The sequence below is a fragment of the Schistocerca serialis genome, chromosome 6, assembly GCF_023864345.2.
Source record: "Schistocerca serialis cubense isolate TAMUIC-IGC-003099 chromosome 6, iqSchSeri2.2, whole genome shotgun sequence".
Lineage (NCBI taxonomy): Eukaryota > Metazoa > Arthropoda > Insecta > Orthoptera > Acrididae > Schistocerca > Schistocerca serialis.
This window is the reverse complement of record NC_064643.1, coordinates 551,688,596-551,702,109: the sequence shown is the minus strand read 5'-3', so window position 1 is coordinate 551,702,109 and position 13,514 is coordinate 551,688,596. Positions and strand designations below refer to the sequence as shown.

Here is a 13,514-nt window from a genome sequence, read left to right as displayed (position 1 = left end):
TGTATCTAACTTTAACCTATCCATTTCTCTTTTTAAATTTTCTAATGTACCTGCCCGGTTAAGTGGTCTGACATTCCACGCTCCGATCCGTAGATACACTATCTTCTACCATTAACCTACTCCGTTTCCTTCCAAGCCACCCCTCCATAGCAGCCTCTTCAAATTGTGCAATGACATCTGACATATGTGACGTCGGGTGCCACCAGATAACCGGAAATGACATTATGACCAGTATATACAGTAATGAACCGCAGCAAGTCGGTAGAAATGTCAGCTATTTGGTTGTTTACGATGACGCGGCCCAATTATTTGAATCCAGATACTGATGGCTCCAGTTATGGGTGTGTCGATATATCTGTCTGTCTATTCATGGAGTGCATAGGGGACTGAAGATGGCATTAGCGACATACAGAACAGATCGCCAAAAGAAAATAACTTCTGAAAACATTGGGTTATTAGGAGATTTCACTTCGCTAAATAATTGTTTAAGTCTTTCTTGTCACCTTTCTTATGAAGTGATTTAACAACTGCATTTTTTAACGTGTCTGGAAAAATTCCTTGCGCCAGTGATGCACTGCTAGGGACATTACTTACTGGATCCCATAGCCACGTCACGAATCTTTGATCAGGAACGGAAGTTTTTTGCAGTAGGACTGTTGACATTTTTAAACATATCGGGAATCTGATATTTCTGTATTTTAAAAAGTTATATCGACGTACCGGCTTGTAAAAATATACTGGCGGTTTAGAGCTGTACATTTAAGTGTGTATTGATTTATTATTGGAAATTCTGTACATGAACAAGCTAGCAGCCTACTTATCCCCCTTAGAGGAAGAATTGAAAGCAAACGATGCACGTTCACGCAAGGCGATAACCATTTTGCTAACAACTGTAACTGCATGAAAGTGGTACAATGAAATGTGTGCCGCGCGGGTAGCCTTGTCCCCCGTCGGAGGTTCGAGTCCTGCCAAGGTTGTGTGTGTGTGTGTGTGTGTGTGTGTGTGTGTGTGTGTGTGTGTGTGTGTGTGTGTTTGGTCCCATAGGAACTTAACACAAATTTCCAAATAAAAGGTATCAGATGGGTCCATCGTTCAGTTTCGTCACATATCGGATTTGTCCGGAACACTTCATGTCTACTTCTCCCTTTTTTCATTTTTCAAACGCCAGCCACCTAGCAGTTGTATTGCCAAAATTGCGTGGTGGACTCAAACGATGCGGTTTCTGCTAGTAGCGCCGAGCTCCGATTACGTGAACATTCCCCCCTGATACGTCTCCGCCAACCGTAGAGACCAATAATTTCAATTGGATTTTTTTTTTGTTCGTCATTTTCGGCAACTGTTTTTGAAGAATGCCGATGTGAAGAAATACCACACTAGTTGTTTTAAAAACTAATTTTTAACGCAACTGGTGTGCTATTTCTTCACATCGGCAATGTTGCTATTCCATTCATACCGCCCTCTTCAGTGCAGTCGGACTACTACTTTGCGCCACCTATACTTGGTTCATACAGTCGAAGGGAAAGACTGGACGCCAAAGGATCAAAAAGCAGAAACACTCCTTCACACAGTGAAAGTAAAATTAGGTTCTACGCAATTTCAAAAGAACAGTTTGACATATTTACGAGAATTGCGAAAAAAATATAACATAAAAGCATCGGCGCTCGATATTGTCGTTTTGATATCCTATGTACCAACACATCGGGCAAGAAATTTTGCCGATATATATCTATATTTGTGGAAACAAATATTGATGTGTCGATGTTTCGTGAACAGCGCTAGCCTGCAGCACCACGGACCATCAGCGGTTGCGGTTTCCGTTGGCGTGGCAGCACAGAGCGGCGCGCCGACACTGGTGCACGTAACTTCAGTGTTGGACACTCCAGTGGCACCTCATCCTCTTTCCGGATGAGTAGCGCGTCTGCGTACAGCATTATGACGAATATATCTCTTTATGGAGTTGGCAAGGACAACGCAGGTCGCATCGCTACTGCGAAAATCGGCTTGCTCTTTTCTCAAATATCCTGCGAAACATAGGTTAAGGGCAACAGGTAGATTTCCGAAAAGAGTTCGACACGATGCACCACTGGGAACTGTTAGCGAAGGTGCGAACGTAAGGAACAGTTCCCTGGTATGTGAGTGGCTACCAGAAAGCCTCTCGCAGAGGACTACGACGGTCCGGGCTTAAGGGCGTGCCACACATGTAACCGCATGCAGATATTCATATAGGCGGATTCATGTGTGGCACGCCCTTAAGCCCCGACCGTTGTCCATCTCAGAGAGAGGCTTTCTGGCAGGCCTAGGATCTAAGAGAATATGCATAATTTATGCACAAACATTTTAATATGCATCTGAATATCTGAATATGGGACACAGGCTCTGAAACCGGGTTGAGCCTTCATTTTTAGAAGTACTTCCCTCCCCACAAATGAATATGTGAGTGGGTCGAAGGCTTCTTCAGTAATTTAACTCAATATGTTGTCCTGGATGCCAAGTGTTCATCAGAGACAAGGGTATCGTCAGGAGTGCCCCAATGAAGTGTCAAAGGACTGTTCTCGTTCACTGTAGACGCATAAATGATCTGACGGACCGAGTGAGCAGCAATCTGTTGCTGTTTGCTGATGATTATGTGGTGTACAGAAAGGAGTCGTCGTCGTCGTCGTCATCGTCGCATACCTGCACGCGGATACGAGATGACTTGGACAGGAAGTCAGGTTGCTCTAGATATAGAAAAATATGAGGTAATGCAGATTAGTAGGAAAAACAAAACCATAACGTTGGTTTTAATAGAATTTTGTACAGAGCATAACTTAATCATAATCTTGGTTCAAGAATCATGAGAGAAGGTTGTATACATGGAAGAAGCCTGGAGATACTGACAGGTTTCAGATAGATTATATAATGGTAAGACAGAGATTTAGGAGCCAGGTTTTAAATTTTAAGACATTTCCAGGGGCAGATGTGCACTCTGACCACAATCTATTGGTTATGAACTGTAGATTAAAATTGAAGAAACTGCAAAAAGGCGGGAACTTGAGGAGATGGGACCTGGATAAACTGAAAGAAACAGAGGTTGTACAGAGTTTCAGGGAGAGCATAAGGGAACAATTGACAGGAATGGGGGAAAGAAATACAGTATAAGAAGAATAGGTAGCTTTGAGGGATGAAGTAGTGAAGGCAGCAGAGGATCAAGTAGGTAAAAAGACGAGGACTACTAGAACTCCTTGGGTAACAGAAGAGATACTGAATTTAATTGATGAAAGGAGAAAATATAAGAATGCAGCAAATGAAGCAGGCAAAAAGGAATACAAACGTCTCAAAAATGAGATCGACAGGAAGTGCAAAATGTCTGGGCAGGGATGGCTAGAGGACAAATGTAAGGATGTAGAGACTTATCTCACTAGGGGGTAAGATAGATACTGCCTACAGGAAAATTAAAGAGACCTCTGGAGAAAAGAGAACCACTTGTATGAATATCAAGAGCTCAGATGGAAACCCAGTTCTAAGCAAAGAAGCGAAAGCAGAAAAGTGGAAGGAGTATATATATATATATACTGCCTACAGGAAAATTAAAGAGACCTCTGGAGAAAAGAGAACCACTTGTATGAATATCAAGAGCTCAGATGGAAACCCAGTTCTAAGCAAAGAAGGGAAAGCAGAAAAGTGGAAGGAGTATATATATACTGCCTACAGGAAAATTAAAGAGACCTCTGGAGAAAAGAGAACCACTTGTATGAATATCAAGAGCTCAAATGGAAACCCAGTTCTAAGCAAAGAAGGGAAAGCAGAAAAGTGGAAGGAGTATATATATATATATATAGAGGGTCTATACAAGGGCGATGTACTTGAGGACAATATTATGGAAATGGAAGAGGATGCAGATAAAGATGAAATGGGAGATATGATACTGCGTGAAGAGTTTGACGGAGCACTGAAAGACCTAAGTCGAAACAAAGCCCCGGGTGTAGACAACATTCCATTAGAACTACTGACAGCCTTGGGAGAGCTAGTCCTGACAAACCTCTACCATCTGGTGAGCAAAATGTATGAGACAGGCGAAATACCCTCAGACTTCAAGAAGAATATAATAATTCCAATCCCAAAGAAAACAGGTGTTGACGGATGTGAAAATAACCGAACTACCAGTTTAATAAGTCACGGCTGCAAAATACTAACGCGAATTCTTTACAGACGAATGGAAAAATTGGGAGAAGCCGATATCGGGAAAGATTAGTTTGGATTCCGTAGTAATATGGGAACACGTGAGGCAATACTCACCCTACGACTTATCTTAGAAGCTAGATTAAGGTTAGGCAAACCTACGTTTCTAGCATTTGTTGACTTAGAGGAAGCTTTTGACAATGTTGACTGGAATACTCTCTTTGAAATTCTGAAGGTGGCAGGGGTAAAATACAGGGAGCGAAAGGCTATTTACAAATTGCAAAGAAACCAGATGGCAGTTATAAGAGTCTAGGAGCATGAAAGGGAAGCAGTGGTTGTATATTGAGCAAGCAGTGGTTGTATATTGAGCAAGCAGTAAAGAAAACAAAAGAAACATTCGGACTAGGAATTAAAATCCATGGAAAGAAATAAAAACTTCGCCGATGACATTGTATTTCAGTCAGAGACGGCAAAGGATTTGGAAGAGCAGTTGAACGGAATGAACAGTGTCTTGAAAGGATGATATAAGATGAACATCAACAAAACCAAAACGAGGATAATGAGAGAATTAGATTAGGAAAGGGGACACCTAAAGTAGTAAAGGAGTTTTGCTATTTGGGGAGCAAAATAACTCATGAATGTCGAAGTAGAGAGGACATAAAATGTAGACTGGCAATGACAATGAAGTGGTCCTGAAGAAGAGAAATTTGTTAACATCGAGTAGAGATTTGAATGTCAGGAAGCCGATTATGAAAGTATTTGTGTGGAGTATAACCATGTATGGAAGTGAAACATGGACGAGAAATAGTTTGAACAAGAAGAGAATGGAAGCTTTCGAAATGTGGTGCTACAGTAGAATGCTAAAGATTAGATGGGTAGATCACATAACTAATGAGGAGGTATTGAATTACGGAGAAGAGGAGTTTGTGGTACAACTTGATTATAACAAGAGATCGGTTGGTAGGACATGTTGTGAGGCATCAAGGGATCACCAGTTTAGTATTGGAGGGCAGCGTGGAGGGTAAAAATCGTTGAGGGAAACCAAGAGATGAATACACTAAGTAGATTCGGAAGGATGTAGGTTGCAGTAGGTACTGGGAGATGAAGAAGCTTGCACAGGATAGAGTAGCATGGAGAGCTGCATCAAACCAGTCTCAGGACTGAAGACAACGACGACAACAACAACAACAACAACAATGTTGGAGTACAGCGTTCGTAATGTACTGCTTGAAAGATTTGCGTCGATAAAATATCTAGGTGGAGCGTTATAAAGCAATATGAAATGGAACAACCACCTAAGGATGATAGTAGGTAAGGCGAATGCTCTAATTCGGTTTATTGGGAGAATGTTACTGACGTGTCGTTCATCTATAAAAAGAGACTGCATACAGAACACCAATGCGACCCATTCTTGAGTACCGTTTGAGTGTTTGCGATTCACACCACGTCGGCTTAATGCATGACAGCGAAGCCATTCAGAGGCAGGTTACTAGATTTGTTACCGATAGTTTCGAGCAACTCGCACGTGTTACAGAGACGCTTCGTGAACTTAAGTGTGAATCCATGGAGGGAAGTCGACAACATTTACGACCATTTTCGTGGAACACTGATGAGACAATCTGGAGAACCAGCATTTGAATCTGACTACAGAACGATTCTACAGCAGCTAACTTACGTTTCGCGGAAGGACCACGAAGATAAGAGAAGTTAGGACCCGTACGGAAACTTACAGACAGTCGTTTTTCCCAAGTTCTATATGCGAGTGGAACAGGAAACGAAATGACTGGTGGTGGTACAAGGTACCCTCCGCTTCGCACCAGACAGTGGACTCTTATGTTCGCATATACAGGTTGCAATCGTTATCACCATACGAGCCCAGCACTTCGCGTATTAGTATGGTTTGCCATTTATTACAGAACATGACTATCTTGGTAGCTCAGACGGTAACTGGGACAACAAGCATCACATTCCTGGCGAGTGGAAACCTGTGGCTGTGTGTGCCATTTCTTCGATGGATCCGTGATGTTATTAAGCGCAAGACCTTATGTTGCCTGTGCACTCCTGTCGTACATAGATACTGGTAGACTCTCTCACCCACTGAAAATATCTAGTCATGGGTTGACGAGATATTGACACGCCACCACTCGGCAGTCACTACTGTTGATGAACGATGGCATAGAGTTGAGGCACCATGGAATAACGTACACGTCTGTCATCCAAGCTCAGTTTGACTTTATGCCCACTTGGGTAGCTCTGTTCGACTTGAGAGTCACCTGGGTTACAGCTGCTGTTGCCGGCAGATGGGGTAACTGAACACTAAATGTATACTCCCAAATAACCTACAAAATCAGCTAATTTTCCAGCTAACTACAATTAATAAGTGAAAAAAGCAATCGGGATCCACGGATTGTCCGTCATCTTCTGCTAATATAGTCAGTGGAAGCAGTACGGAGTGGCGTGGGCTCAGCAGACAGCTCTGCCGTCCGTTTCCGGCTACCTTATCTTGATTACCAGTGTCAATAATTCTCAAACAGCCGTGTAACTTAATATGTTAGCCGCGCGGGGTAGCCGTGCGGTCTAGGGCGCCTTTTCACGGTTCGCGCGGCTCCCGCCGTTGGAGGTTCCAGTCCTCCCTAGGGCATGGGTGTGTGCATTTTCTCCAAACCGTAAGTTAGTTTAAGTTAGATTAAGTAGTGTGTAAGCTTAGGGACCGATGGCGTCAGCAGTTTGGTCCCACAGAACTTAACTTTCTAGCTTTTCCAACTTAAGATGTTATTTAATTTTATTTTGAAGGCTACCAGTTTCACCATTTCATTATGCTATCTTCAGGCCCCATATGCCCTTTAAGATGGCATAGTGAAATGCTGAAACATGATGCACGGTTGTTTAAGAATTATTGACATTGACAATCATCTAACCAGCCAGTGTCCCCTGTCCATGATGGACCAACAGATACACACTTTCTTGAAGCCGCTACTTCTCAATCAAGTAGCTCCTCGGTTGGCCCCAAGATACTGAGCGCACCCCGTTACGGTCCATTCACCTCGGAAAAATCTGACATTGACAGATTAGATTAGATTAGATTAATACTAGTTCCATGGATCATGAATACGATATTTCGTAATGATGTGGAACGAGTCGAAATTTCCAATACATGACATAATTAGGTTAATTTAACAACATACTTAAGTTAATATAACAACTTTATTTTTTGTCTTCTTTTGTTTTTCTTTATTTTTTATTTTTATTTTTTTTTATTTTTTTAATATTTTTGTTTTGGTTTTTTTTCTTTTTTTCTTAATTTATATCTAAAAATTCCTCTATGGAGTAGAAGGAGTTGTCATTCAGAAATTCTTTTAATTTCTTCTTAAATACTTGTTGGTTATCTGTCAGACTTTTGATACTATTTGGTAAGTGACCAAAGACTTTAGTGCCACTATAATTCACCCCTTTCTGTGCCAAAGTTAGATTTAATCTTGAATAGTGAGGATCATCCTTTCTCCTAGTATTGTAGTTATGCACACTGCTATTACTTTTGAATTGGGTTTGGTTGTTCATAACAAATTTCATAAGAGAGTATATATATACTGAGAAGCTACTGTGAATATCCCTAGATCCTTAAATAAATATCTGCAGGATGATCTTGGGTGGACTCCAGCTATTATTCTGATTACACGCTTTTGTGCAATAAATACTTTATTCCTCAGTGATGAATTACCCCAAAATATGATGCCATATGAAAGCAATGAGTGAAAATAGGCGTAGTAAGCTAATTTACTAAGATGTTTATCACCAAAATTTGCAATGACCCGTATTGCATAAGTAGCTGAACTCAAACGTTTCAGCAGATCATCAATGTGTTTCTTCCAATTTAATCGCTCATCAATGGACACACCTAAAAATTTGGAATATTCTACCTTAGCTATATGCTTCTGATTAAGGTCTACATTTATTAATGGCGTCATACCATTCACTGTACGGAACTGTATGTATTGTGTCTTATCAAAATTCAGTGAGAGTCCATTTACAAGGAACCACTTAGTAATTTTCTGAAAGACAGTACTGACAATTTCATCAGTTAATTCTTGTTTCTCAGGTGTAATTACTATACTTGTATCATCAGCAAAGAGAACTAACTTTGCCTCTTCATGAATATAGAATGGCAAGTCATTAATATATAATAAGAACAACAAAGGACCCAAGACTGACCCTTGTGGAACCCCATTCTTGATAGTTCCCCAGTTTGAGGAATGTGCTGATCTTTGCATGTTACGAGAACTACTTATTTCAACTTTCTGCACTCTTCCAGTTAGGTACGAATTAAACCATTTGTTCACTGTCCCACTCATGCCACAATACTTGAGCTTGTCTAGCAGTATTTCATGATTTACACAATCAAAAGCCTTTGAGAGATCACAAAAAATCCCAATGGGTGGTGTTCCGTTATTCAGATCATTCAAAATTTGACTGGTGAAAGCATATATGGCATTTTCTGTTGAAAAACCTTTCTGGAAACCAAACTGACATTTTGTTAGTACTTCATTTTTACAGATATGTGAAGCTACTCTTGAATACATTACTTTCTCAAAAATTTTGGATAAAGCTGTTAGAAGGGAGATTGGACGGTAATTGTTGACATCAGATCTATCCCCCTTTTTATGCAAAGGTACAGCAATAGCATATTTCAGTCTATCAGGGAAAATGCCCTGTTCCAGAGAGCTATTACACAGGTGGCTGAGAATCTTACTTATCTGTTGAGAACAAGCTTTTAGTATTTTTCTGGAAATGCCATCAATTCCATGTGAGTTTTTGCTTTTAAGCAAGTTTATTATTTTCCTAATTTCAGAGGGAGAAGTGGGTGAGATTTCAATTGTATCAAATTGCATAGGTATGGCCTCTTCCATTAACAGCCTAGCATCTTCTAATGAACACCTGGATCCTACTATATCCACAACATTTAGAAAATGATTATTAAAAATATTTTCAACTTCTGACTTTTTGTTCGTAAAGTTTTCATTCAATTTGATGGTAATACTGTCTTCCTCTGCTCTTGGTTGACCTGTTTCTCTTTTAATAATATTCCAAATTGTTTTAATTTTATTATCAGAGTTGCTGATTTCAGACATGATACACATACTCCTGGATTTTTTAATAACTTTTCTTAATATAACACAGTAGTTTTTATCATTTTTGATAGTTTCTGGGTCACTACTCTTTCTTGCTGTCAGATACATTTCCCTTTTCCGGTTACAAGATATTTTTATACCCTTAGTAAGCCATGGTTTGTTACAAGGTTTCTTACGAGTATATTTAACTATTTTCTTGGGGAAGCAGTTTTCAAATGCATTTACAAAAATATCATGAAATAAATTATATTTTAAATTGGCATCAGGTTCACGGTACACCTCATCCCAGTCTAACTGCTGTAGGCTTTCCCTGAAATTTGCAATTGTTAAATCGTTGACTGAACGTACTACTTTGGAGGACTGTTTAGTATTGCTGAATGGAGCTATGTCATATATTGTAACTAGCTGTGCACCATGATCAGAAAGACCATTCTCAACAGGCTGAGCATTTATCTGGTTAAACTTATCTTGGTCTATAAAGAAGTTATCTATCAGTGAGCTGCTATCCTTTACCACCCGAGTAGGAAAATCAATAACGGGTGTCAAATTGAAAGAACCGAGTAATACTTCAAGGTCATTTTTCCTATTACCCTCTTTCAGAGAATCTACATTGAAGTCCCCACAAATAATAATTTGCTTCCCCCTGTCTGACAGATAGCACAACAAGGAGTCCAAATTTTTCAGAAATAGATGAAAATTTCCCGATGGGGACCTATATATAGTTACAATTATAAATGTGCCTTTATTTAATTTAAGCTCACAGGCACATGCTTCTATATGTTTCTCTACACAAAACTTTTTTGTTTCTATACTTTTTGCACAATGATAACTTTTGACATATATGGCAACTCCTCCTTTCTCCATATTTTCTCTCATTACATGTGCAGAGAGCTTATAACCACTTACATTTACCTTATCCATATCAGTAACAATGTGATGCTCAGACAGGCATAGTATATTTATTTCATTCTCAGCTTCTAAATCTTCTAAACAAACCAGAAGCTCATCTACTTTATTCTTTAAACTCCCAATATTTTGATGAAATATACTTACATTATTTTTAATTATACTTTTATGAGAACCTTTCCTTATTCTAACATTTGCAGTACTCTCCTGTCTGAGTTTCTCATTGTGCTTAGGGCTAGTTCCTATACCAGTGGTCACATGGTGTTTAGAGAGGCAGATTATGTCAACTGGGTTGGGTGACTTTAATTCATCAATGCACTTACCTAGGACTGAGGTACAACTTGGTGGAGATAAAATTTCTGGTGATTGGTGAAAATTTATAATTGATAGCTGTGATTGGTGATCCAATGTGCTAGAATTGTGCTGTTTAATTTCTTTCCTAAACTGAAGATTTGTTTCAATCCTGACCTCTCGTAGAACTTGACATCTTTCTGTCTTACCTATCCTAAAAAAGGTGCTGCTCCAACACCTGTAACCACTGGTATTTTACCATTCATGGCAGTGCCTCCCCCCCTTAAATTTCGTGCTATTACCCCAGCCAGTTTTCCCTTCCCTTTCCTGCTGAGATGTAGGCCGTGCCTGGTATAGTCCCACCTACTGAGATAATCAACAGGAACCACACCAATATGAGCCCCCGCACCCGACCCAAGCAGCCGTTCCAACTCCAAATTAACTCTCCCAACAGAAGAGTTCAAATGAGGCCAGTCATGGCGTCTCAGGACAGATACAAATTCAACATTGGTGTGTCTCGATGCCGACGCAATCTTTACCAGGTCACACTCTGTACTGTACCCAGGATCTCTGTCGACACTGTTCCCTGGCCCTCCCACAATAACCACGGTGTCTTCCCTGGTAAATCCTTTACAGAGTGAACCTAGATCCTCTGTCACCTGATCCAGACTAGCACTTGGTTTGAAAAAATTTGTGACCTGGTATTCTGGTCCTAATTCCTCCTGCAGAAGTTGGCCTACACCTCTGGCATGAGAACTGCCTAACAACAAAACTTTCTTCCTTTTCGATGACTTTCCTACATTCTTTTTCAATTTCCTATTGAAAGTTTGTTGTGTCCTGTCTACACCTACCTCTGGTTGAGGCTCATCAGTTTCTAACTGAAGCAACAGGTCAAACTTATTTTTGACATTCACCACAAAACTGTCAGACTTAGTTCTAGGCCTGTTCCTTCTGCTACCTGTTGCCACTTCCCACCTCTCTTTGCCCTTCTCCCTCCTTAACCTGTCCAGATCTTCCCTAGCCTGATCTAGCTCAACCTGAAGGGCAGCAATTTTCCCCTCCTGTTCCACTATCTTCCTATCTCTGCTGCAAATCCTACATAACCACTGATGAGCCTGATCCACTTTCCCAACACCCACGCCACTGCAGTCCCCCCAGTGAAAAAAACTACTGCATCCATCACACCAAACCCCGGAACTAACAATTCTACGGCAAGTCAGGCACTTCTCACTCATGGCAAAAATAATACTTTAGCTAGAATAAATCAATTAAATTGCCGAAAATCAAAAAAGACGTTACAAGAATTAAGCCTATTCACAAATGTATATAAGCAAGTTTCTGATTTAAAATTCCGCTGTTTTTCTGAATTCTGTATTAAAACAACGAAGGTATACGCTATTTATTATATATTTCACTCGATAGAATGAAAAAAAGGACAATTAAACGAGATACTTTAACTCTGATTCTCCAAAACGTTACGAGAATTAGGCCTATAAACAAATGTATATAGGCAAGTTTCTGATATAAAATTACGCTGTTTTTCTGAAATCTGTATTAAAACAATGAAGTTATACGCTATTTACGGTAGTTTACTTATTTGTTACCGAGAAAGTAGTTAAATTACCGTGAAACAAGAAACAAACACGTTTACAAAATTTAAGCCTAAGCGCGACTTCGCGAAGTTACGATCTTTTCGTGTTTTCTGAAAAAATACGCAAAGAAAAGTCAAACCTTTAACGGCAAGACTAAACGATACACTAATGCACGTATTTAATTTGTTGTCGGCGTTAAACCAAATTATATTACTGTCTAAATCACTTAACTTTCTGGAAATGGTTTCTGGCGTCACTTACTCGGCGGCCATCTTAACCAGCCAGTGTCCCCTGTCCATGATGGACCAACAGATACACACTTTCTTGAAGCCGCTACTTCTCAATCAAGTAGCTCCTCGGTTGGCCCCAAGATAATGAGCGCACCCCGTTACGGTCCATTCACCTAGGAAAAATCTGACATTGACAATCACTTAACCAGCCAGTGTCCCCTGTCCATGATGGACCAACAGATACACACTTTCTTGAAGCCGCTACTTCTCAATCAAGTAGCTCCTCGGTTGGCCCCAAGATACTGAGCGCACCCCGTTACGGTCCATTCACCTCGGAAAAATCTGACATTGACAATCACTTAACCAGCCAGTGTCCCCTGTCCATGATGGACCAACAGATACACACTTTCTTGAAGCCGCTACTTCTCAATCAAGTAGCTCCTCGGTTGGCCCCAAGATACTGAGCGCACCCAGTTACGGTCCTTTCACCTCAGAAAAATCCCTATCAGTACAAGGAATGGAAGCCGTGTCCTCCACATAAGAGTCAGACTCGCTGACCACTAAGCTACGGAGGCGGAGGCTGGGCGTCTTTCCAATAGATGTAACCATAAAATATCGAGCTGCATATTACTAATTGAAGAAGGGAAGATCCCATAACGTTATGGAAATTGCAGTAGAAACTATAGAGCAGAACAATAAGTAAAATTGTTATTTGCTGTCCTCTCTGGTGTTGCAAAATGCAATGGTGGCCTGCAAAATGCAATGGTGGCCTGAACACAATACAACACTGATTCAAAACAAACGCATTATCAATCGCGGCTACAAAACAGCTTATATACTAATGAAACGTACACTACAAAGACACCTCCCGATAAAATTAAACAACACAAACATCAAAAGAACTTGGTAGTACATGCTGACGACGAACGTAACACACAGAACTAACTACAAGTAATGCTGAAAAAACGTCATACAAAATTAGCACGTTTAAATACTTCTAATACAGACCACAAGTCACGGACATCAGAGCATATCACTGCTCTCTCTATGAGTTAGCAGTATGTTTTATGCGAAGTGTGTGGGCACACAGACTTGTCCCTGAGATAGAAGGGGCAACTATGACGCGCGGACAGAGGAGTGTGCTCCTTGAGGTTGTCAGGTGCGTTCAGAATCACCTCAGTAGAGGCAATGTGTGTAATGCTGGGTGTCTT

The 13,514-nt window shown here is 40.5% G+C and overlaps 1 protein-coding gene across 2 annotated transcripts in view; it reads right to left on the bottom strand.

Annotated features, from left to right (window-relative positions):
* LOC126484499 (uncharacterized) overlaps nt 1-13,514 on the bottom strand; it is a 468,946-nt gene that overhangs the window by 414,930 nt on the left and 40,502 nt on the right. The gene's annotated exons all lie outside the window — the stretch shown is intronic.